Here is an 8,942-nt window from a genome sequence, read left to right as displayed (position 1 = left end):
GAATTGTTGTATTAACGATTTTGAGTGGAAAAACAACATTTATGTCAGTGTTAAACTGAGTATTCAATATTTAGTGTACTCTCGGTACATAATATTGTTTTATATCCCAAATATACCCTGAATCCAGTGGTTCCAATGATTTGTTCCTTGTTTGTCCAATTTCCCATGAACACTCCAAAATGGTCGCCTTACCGACCGGCAGCAGAGAAGTAAGTTATTATAATTATACATTCTTTTGTTCTTAAAGACGGAATTTAAAGGGTTTTTTCAGCACAATAATTTACTAAATATTTGGAGGGGTTTTTTAAGACATTGAAAGCGACACATTTCCCATAAGCAGCAGTGAACACAAAGCCAAATGTTTAGATTTATTCAATAGAATGCATACTTTAATGTTTAAATTGGGTCCAAAAATGAACCTTCTAAGATAAAAAATCAGACGATGCAGCTAATTTTTAAATCTAATCAACAAAATCTCAACAATGTATTGCCGATAAAAAAAGAACGGGAGAAGTACTGCACTTTAGTGACCTCTGGTGGACACATTTAGTGCAGCATGTGTGCAAAAAGAGGCATTCACAATACATTGACAAGTGTGTTTTTCTCCGATAATGAATTGTTGTATTAACGATTTTAAGTGGAAAAACAACATTTATGTTGGCGTTAAACTGAATAATCAATATTTAGTGTACTCTCAGTGCAAAATATTGTTTTATATCCTAAATTTACCCTGAATCCAGTGGTTCCAATGATTCGTTGCTTGTTTGTCCAATTTCCCTTGAACAATCCAAAATGGTCGCCTTACCGACCGGTGTTGTGCCGGAAAACGCACCCCTGCCATAATATGCACCCCCTGACGCGGGAGCGCGCTTACGTCACTCGATTGCATCACTCGTCTCGAAAAGTATATCTAACTCGGTTGTTGGCTGAAATAGCCTATTTTAAATCGCCTCTTTCGGCATAAAAAAGTACATAAAGTGAAATAATCCAAGTTTTCTTTAATTGTGCTTTACTTGTGGATGAATTAAAAATTGTGAGCATTTAATGATTTCGCCGTCATTCAAGTGGCTGAAATCGCCTCTTTCGGCATAAAAAAGTACATAAAGTGAAATAATCCAAGTTTACTTTAATTGTGCTTTACTTGTGGATGAATTAAAAATTGTGAGCATTTAATGATTTCGCCGTCATTAGATCAGATAAGGCGAAAACAACCAATTAATATTGGAATATTTGCTGTCCCGAAAATGTAGTATTGTCTACCAAATGACAGCTATACTGTAAAGAATGTGTACACCAAAGTAAACCTCTATATGTACTTTTTTAGAGACATCAAGAAGGACGAATGTTTGCTGCTTCATTCGACGTGTTGTCGTGATCCAATACTCGTATTTTAAAAATATGACATTTTCTTTAACTTTAAGGAGCTTATGGGTGGATGGATGAATAAATAAATGAATGCATCTGATGTCTACCTTTGATTTGGTTTTAAGAAGTTTCAAATTGAACATTCACAAATAACGTTACCAAAAGTACCCGAAGTACCAGAGGCGGAGTTATGGGGGGGTGCATTTCCCACCTGCCATAAAATGCACCCCCCATCTATCTCTGGTTAGGAAGGTCCTAGAGACATGAAACTCACCCTGGTTACTCATCATAGCCCCCCCGGTATACACTGAAAACCATGTGATGATCGGACTACCAGAAGTGGAGTTATGGGGGGGTGCATTTCCCACCTGCCATAAAATGCACCCCCCATCTATCTCTGGCTAGGAAGGTCCTAGAGACATGGAACTCACTCTGGTTACTCATCGTAGCCCCCCCGGTATACACTGAAAACCATGTGAAAATTGGACTACCAGAAGTGGAGTTATGGGGGGGGGGGGTGCAAAATGCACCCCCCATCTATCTCTGGCTAGGAAGGTCCTAGAGACATGGAACTCACTCTGGTTACTCATCGTAGCCCCCCAGGTATACACTGAAAACCATGTGAAAATTGGACTACCAGAAGTGGAGTTATGGGGGGGTGCATTTCCCACCTGCCACAGAATGCACCCCCCATCTATCTCTGGCTAGGAATGTCCTAGAGACATGAAACTCACCCTGGTTACTCATCATAGCCCCCCAGGTATACACTGAAAACCATGTGATGATCGGACTACCAGAAGTGGAGTTATGGGGGGGTGCATTTCCCACCTGCCATAAAATGCACCCCCCATCTATCTCTGGCTAGGAAGGTCCTAGAGACATGGAACTCACTCTGGTTACTCATCGTAGCCCCCCAGGTATACACTGAAAACCATGTGAAAATTGGACTACCAGAACTGGAGTTATGGGGGGGGTGCATTTCCCACCTGCCATAAAATGCACCCCCCATCTATCTCTGGCTAGGAAGGTCCTAGAGACATGGAACTCACTCTGGTTACTCATCGTAGCCCCCCAGGTATACACTGAAAACCATGTGAAAATTGGACTACCAGAAGTGGAGTTATGGGGGGGTGCATTTCCCACCTGCCACAGAATGCACCCCCCCCCCCATAACTCCAGTTCTGGTAGTCCGATCATCACATGGTTTTCAGTGTATACCGGGGGGGCTATGATGAGTAACCAGAGTGAGTTCCATGTCTCTAGGACATTCCTAGCCAGAGATAGATGGGGGGTGCATTTTATGGCAGGTGGGAAATGCACCCCCCCATAACTCCAGTTCTGGTATTCCGATCATCACATGGTTTTCAGTGTATACCGGGGGGGGCTATGATGAGTAACCAGGGTGAGTTTCATGTCTCTAGGACCTTCCTAGCCAGAGATAGATGGGGGGTGCATTCTGTGGCAGGTGGGAAATGCACCCCCCCATAACTCCACTTCTGGAGGTCCAATTTTCACATGGTTTTCAGTGTATACCCGGGGGGCTATGATGAGTAACCAGAGTGAGTTTCATGTCTCTAGGACCTTCCTAGCCAGAGATAGATGGGGGGTGCATTTTATGGCAGGTGGGAAATGCACCCCCCCCCCATAACTCCAGTTCTGGTAGTCCAATTTTCACATGGTTTTCAGTGTATACCTGGGGGGCTACGATGAGTAACCAGAGTGAGTTCCATGTCTCTAGGACCTTCCTAGCCAGAGATAGATGGGGGGTGCATTTTATGGCAGGTGGGAAATGCACCCCCCCATAACTCCAGTTCTGGTAGTCCGATCATCACATGGTTTTCAGTGTATACCTGGGGGGCTATGATGAGTAACCAGGGTGAGTTTCATGTCTCTAGGACATTCCTAGCCAGAGATAGATGGGGGGTGCATTCTGTGGCAGGTGGGAAATGCACCCCCCCATAACTCCACTTCTGGTAGTCCAATTTTCACATGGTTTTCAGTGTATACCTGGGGGGCTACGATGAGTAACCAGAGTGAGTTCCATGTCTCTAGGACCTTCCTAGCCAGAGATAGATGGGGGGTGCATTTTATGGCAGGTGGGAAATGCACCCCCCCCATAACTCCAGTTCTGGTAGTCCAATTTTCACATGGTTTTCAGTGTATACCTGGGGGGCTACGATGAGTAACCAGAGTGAGTTCCATGTCTCTAGGACCTTCCTAGCCAGAGATAGATGGGGGGTGCATTTTATGGCAGGTGGGAAATGCACCCCCCCATAACTCCACTTCTGGTAGTCCAATTTTCACATGGTTTTCAGTGTATACCGGGGGGGCTACGATGAGTAACCAGAGTGAGTTCCATGTCTCTAGGACCTTCCTAGCCAGAGATAGATGGGGGGTGCATTTTGCACCCCCCCCCCCATAACTCCACTTCTGGTAGTCCAATTTTCACATGGTTTTCAGTGTATACCGGGGGGGCTACGATGAGTAACCAGAGTGAGTTCCATGTCTCTAGGACCTTCCTAGCCAGAGATAGATGGGGGGTGCATTTTATGGCAGGTGGGAAATGCACCCCCCCATAACTCCAGTTCTGGTAGTCCGATCATCACATGGTTTTCAGTGTATACCTGGGGGGCTATGATGAGTAACCAGGGTGAGTTTCATGTCTCTAGGACATTCCTAGCCAGAGATAGATGGGGGGTGCATTCTGTGGCAGGTGGGAAATGCACCCCCCCATAACTCCACTTCTGGTAGTCCAATTTTCACATGGTTTTCAGTGTATACCTGGGGGGCTACGATGAGTAACCAGAGTGAGTTCCATGTCTCTAGGACCTTCCTAGCCAGAGATAGATGGGGGGTGCATTTTATGGCAGGTGGGAAATGCACCCCCCCCATAACTCCAGTTCTGGTAGTCCAATTTTCACATGGTTTTCAGTGTATACAGAGGGGGCTACGATGAGTAACCAGAGTGAGTTCCATGTCTCTAGGACCTTCCTAGCCAGAGATAGATGGGGGGTGCATTTTATGGCAGGTGGGAAATGCACCCCCCCATAACTCCACTTCTGGTAGTCCAATTTTCACATGGTTTTCAGTGTATACCGGGGGGGCTACGATGAGTAACCAGGGTGAGTTCCATGTCTCTAGGACCTTCCTAGCCAGAGATAGATGGGGGGTGCATTTTGCACCCCCCCCCCCATAACTCCACTTCTGGTAGTCCAATTTTCACATGGTTTTCAGTGTATACCGGGGGGGCTACGATGAGTAACCAGAGTGAGTTCCATGTCTCTAGGACCTTCCTAGCCAGAGATAGATGGGGGGTGCATTTTGCACCCCCCCCCCCATAACTCCACTTCTGGTAGTCCAATTTTCACATGGTTTTCAGTGTATACCGGGGGGGCTACGATGAGTAACCAGAGTGAGTTCCATGTCTCTAGGACCTTCCTAGCCAGAGATAGATGGGGGGTGCATTTTATGGCAGGTGGGAAATGCACCCCCCCATAACTCCACTTCTGGTAGTCCGATCATCACATGGTTTTCAGTGTATACCGGGGGGGCTATGATGAGTAACCAGGGTGAGTTTCATGTCTCTAGGACCTTCCTAACCAGAGATAGATGGGGGGTGCATTTTATGGCAGGTGGGAAATGCACCCCCCCATAACTCCGCCTCTGGTACTTCGGGTACTTTTGGTAACGTTATTTGTGAATGTTCAATTTGAAACTTCTTAAAACCAAATCAAAGGTAGACATCAGATGCATTCATTTATTTATTCATCCATCCACCCATAAGCTCCTTAAAGTTAAAGAAAATGTCATATTTTTAAAATACGAGTATTGGATCACGACAACACGTCGAATGAAGCAGCAAACATTCGTCCTTCTTGATGTCTCTAAAAAAGTACATATAGAGGTTTACTTTGGTGTACACATTCTTTACAGTATAGCTGTCATTTGGTAGACAATACTACATTTTCGGGACAGCAAATATTCCAATATTAATTGGTTGTTTTCGCCTTATCTGATCTAATGACGGCGAAATCATTAAATGCTCACAATTTTTAATTCATCCACAAGTAAAGCACAATTAAAGTAAACTTGGATTATTTCACTTTATGTACTTTTTTATGCCGAAAGAGGCGATTTCAGCCACTTGAATGACGGCGAAATCATTAAATGCTCACAATTTTTAATTCATCTACAAGTAAAGCACAATTAAAGAAAACTTGGATTATTTCACTTTATGTACTTTTTTATGCCGAAAGAGGCGATTTAAAATAGGCTATTTCAGCCAACAACCGAGTTAGATATACTTTTCGAGACGAGTGATGCAATCGAGTGACGTAAGCGCGCTCCCGCGTCAGGGGGTGCATATTATGGCAGGGGTGCGTTTTCCGGCACAACACCGGCAGCAGAGAAGTAAGTTATTATAATTATACATTTTTTTGTTCTTAAAGATGGAATTTAAGTTTTTTTTTTCAGCACAATAATTGATTAAATAGTTGGAGGGGGTTTTGGTGCCATGGTGGCGTTTTTAAGACACTGAAAGCGACACATTTACCCTAACGCGTTTGTGGTAGACATGACTACTTTTACTTCTCCACAAAGTGACGAAGATCCTTAAATGTGTGAAACTAAAACAAAACAACTGCTTGTTTGGTTTTTTGTTTTCAAACAAAACCAACTCCAGTTTACATTTTTGCCGTGACTATGTCTGAAATATGTTTTAAATATATATAATAAATACATAATATATTTTAAATGTGGCGCTAACTCTTCTTCGCTTCTAAGTAAGCAGCAGGCAAACGCCACTGCCCCCTAAAGGCCAACCTTTGAATCACTACAAGCTCACCGCAATAGAGGATCTTTGATCAGCAATTTTTGCAGTAGGGGGTTAAAAAACGTGTTGTACATAGAATCTTTGACATAGCATTTTGTGTAGTATATCCTTAAACAATTAGGAGCTCCTTGTTGTATAGAGGATCTTTGACTTGGCGTTTTTGTAGGCCCATAAAAACAACAGGTATATAGAGGATCTTTGATTAGCATTTTTACAGCAGGTCCTGAAATAAGTAGGCACTATCGTGTCATTTTTGTAGTGAGTACTTAAAAACAACAGATGATCTTTTGACTAAAGTTTTTAGAGCTAAACAGCAGAGCTCCTGTCATATAGAGAGGATCTTTGATTTAGCGTTTTTTTTTTTTTTTTTTTTTTTTTGTAAGGCCTTAAAAACAACAAAGAAATATATTCCAAGATCCTTTATAAAACAGGAGCCTCCTGTTTTATAAAGGATCTTGGAATATATTTTTTGCAGTAGATGGTTGTAAAAAAAAAAAAAAAAAAAAAAAGCAGAAGTCCTATCAATAGAGGATCTTTGTCTAGAGTTTTGAAGCTACTACCTAAAACGTCAGAACACTCCTATCAACAGAGGACATTTGACTAAAGTTTTTGCAGCTCAGCACAGCACTCCTGTCATGTAGATGATCTTTGACACAGCGTTTTTGTAGCAGGTCCTCAAAAACAACAGAGCGCTCCTATCAATAAAGGATCTTTGACTAGAGTTTTTGTGGCTGCCCCTAAAATCCAGCAGCGTGTTAATGTCATGTAAATGATCTTTGATGAGCAATTTTGTAGTGCGGGGTTTAAAATACTTCTTAAAAACAGCAGAGTACTCCTGTTATACATAGGATCTTTGACATAGTATATGTGTAGTATTTCCTTAAATAATTAGGAGCTCCTTGTCATGTAGAGGGTCTTTGACCTCACGCTTTTGTGGTAGGTCCTTAAAAACAGCAGACCGTTCCTGTCAAATAGAGGATCTTTGACTTAATGTTTTTGTAGGCCCATAAAAAGAAACGTCATGTAGACAGTCTTTGATTAGCATTTTTACAGCAGGTCCTGAAATAAGTAAGCACTATCCTGTCATTTTTGTAGTAGCGCTCCTGTCATAAAACGGATCTTTGATTAGCAGTTTTGTAATAGGGGTTTTTAAAAAAAACAGCAGAGTGGTCATATCAAGAGAAGATCTTTGAATAAAGTTTTTGCAGCTACTTCTTAAAAACAACACAACGCTTCTGTCAGAAAGAGGATCTTTGATAAGCAGTTTTGCAATATGGGGTTAAAAAACAGCAGAGTGCTCCCATCAAGAGAGGATCTTTGAATAAAGTTTTTGCAGCTACTTCCTAAAACAAATCACAGCGCTCCTGTCAGAAAGAGGATCTTTGATTAGCAGTTTTGCAATAGGGAGTTAAAAAAACAGCAGAGTGCTCCTATCCAGAGAGGATCTTTGAATACAGTTTTTGTAGCTACTTCTAAAAAACAGCAGTGCGCTCCTGTCATAAAGAGGATCTTTGATTAGCAGTTTTGCATAAGGGGGTTAAAAAAACAGCAGCGTGCTCCTATTAAGAGGGGATCTTTGAATAACGTTTTTGCAGCTACTTCTTAAATACAGCAGAGTGCTCCTGTCAGAAAGAGGATCTTTGATGAGTAGTTTTGCAATATAGGGGTTAAAAACAGCAGAATCACTGGAGTATCTTTGATTAGAGTTTTTGCAGCTACCCATTAAAAACAGCAGAGCGCTCCTGTTTTATCAAGGATCTTTGACCTAGCGTTTTGTAGTATGTTCTTTAAAAAAATGGAGGAAAACCATGTCAACAAACTACCTATTCTCTATGAGCAGTAAGAAAACATGGAGGAGACAGAAAGTGAGATGAAGAATATTCTGTCTGAGAGAGTTTCATCAAGTATTTCTTATTTGGATTTACGACACAGGTGTCAACACATGTGCCAACACGTGTCAACACAGGTGTCAACACATGTGTCGACACGTGTCAACACAGGTGTCAACACATGTGTCGACACAGGTGTCAACACATGTGCCAACACGTGTCAACACAGGTGTCAACACATGTGCCAACACGTGTCAACACAGGTGTCAACACATGTGTCGACACAGGTGTCAACACATGTGCCAACACGTGTCAACACATGTGCCAACACAGGTGTCAACACAGGTGTCAACACATGTGTCAACACAGGTGTCAACACAGATGTCAACACAGGTGCCAACACAGGTGCCGACACAGGTGTCAACACAGGTGTCAACACAGGTGTCAACACAGGTGCCAACACATGTGCCAACACAGGTGTCAACACAGATGTCAACACAAGTGTCAACACAGGTGTCAACACATGTGCCAACACATGTGCCAACACAGGTGTCAACACAGGTCTCAACACAGGTGCCAACACAGGTGTCAACACAGGTGCCAACACAGGTGTCAACACAGGTCTCAACACAGGTGCCAACACTGGTGTGAACACAGGTGTCAACACAGGTGTCAACACATGTGCCAACACAGATGTCAACACAAGTGTCAACACAGGTGTCAACACATGTGTCAACACAGGTGTCAACACAGGTCTCAACCCAGGTGCCAACACAGGTGTCAACACAGGTGCCAACACAGGTGCCGACACAGGTGCCGACACAGGTGTCAACACAGGTGTCGACACAGGTGTCGACACAGGTGTCAACACAGGTGTCGACACAGGTGTCAACACAGGTGTCAACACAGGTGCCAAC

At 43.0% G+C, this 8,942-nt stretch overlaps 1 protein-coding gene across 2 annotated transcripts in view; it reads left to right on the top strand.

The window, feature by feature from the left end:
- Window positions 1-158: 158 nt before the first annotated feature.
- The window catches only part of ppp1r9bb (protein phosphatase 1, regulatory subunit 9Bb), an 81,367-nt gene continuing 72,583 nt past the window's right edge, over window positions 159-8,942 (top strand). The window contains exon 1 of one of the 2 annotated variants that reach the window (XR_009815845.2): window positions 159-209. The gene's annotated coding sequence lies outside the window, so the exon portion shown is untranslated. The remainder of the gene's footprint in view (window positions 210-8,942) is intronic. The other variant, XM_061966387.1, reaches the window with a different exon arrangement.

The sequence above is a fragment of the Nerophis lumbriciformis genome, linkage group LG11 (genome assembly GCF_033978685.3).
Source record: "Nerophis lumbriciformis linkage group LG11, RoL_Nlum_v2.1, whole genome shotgun sequence".
In the NCBI taxonomy this organism is placed as follows: Eukaryota; Metazoa; Chordata; class Actinopteri; order Syngnathiformes; family Syngnathidae; genus Nerophis; species Nerophis lumbriciformis.
Note: the sequence above shows the minus strand (reverse complement) of the source record. Positions and strands in the feature narration are given on the sequence as shown.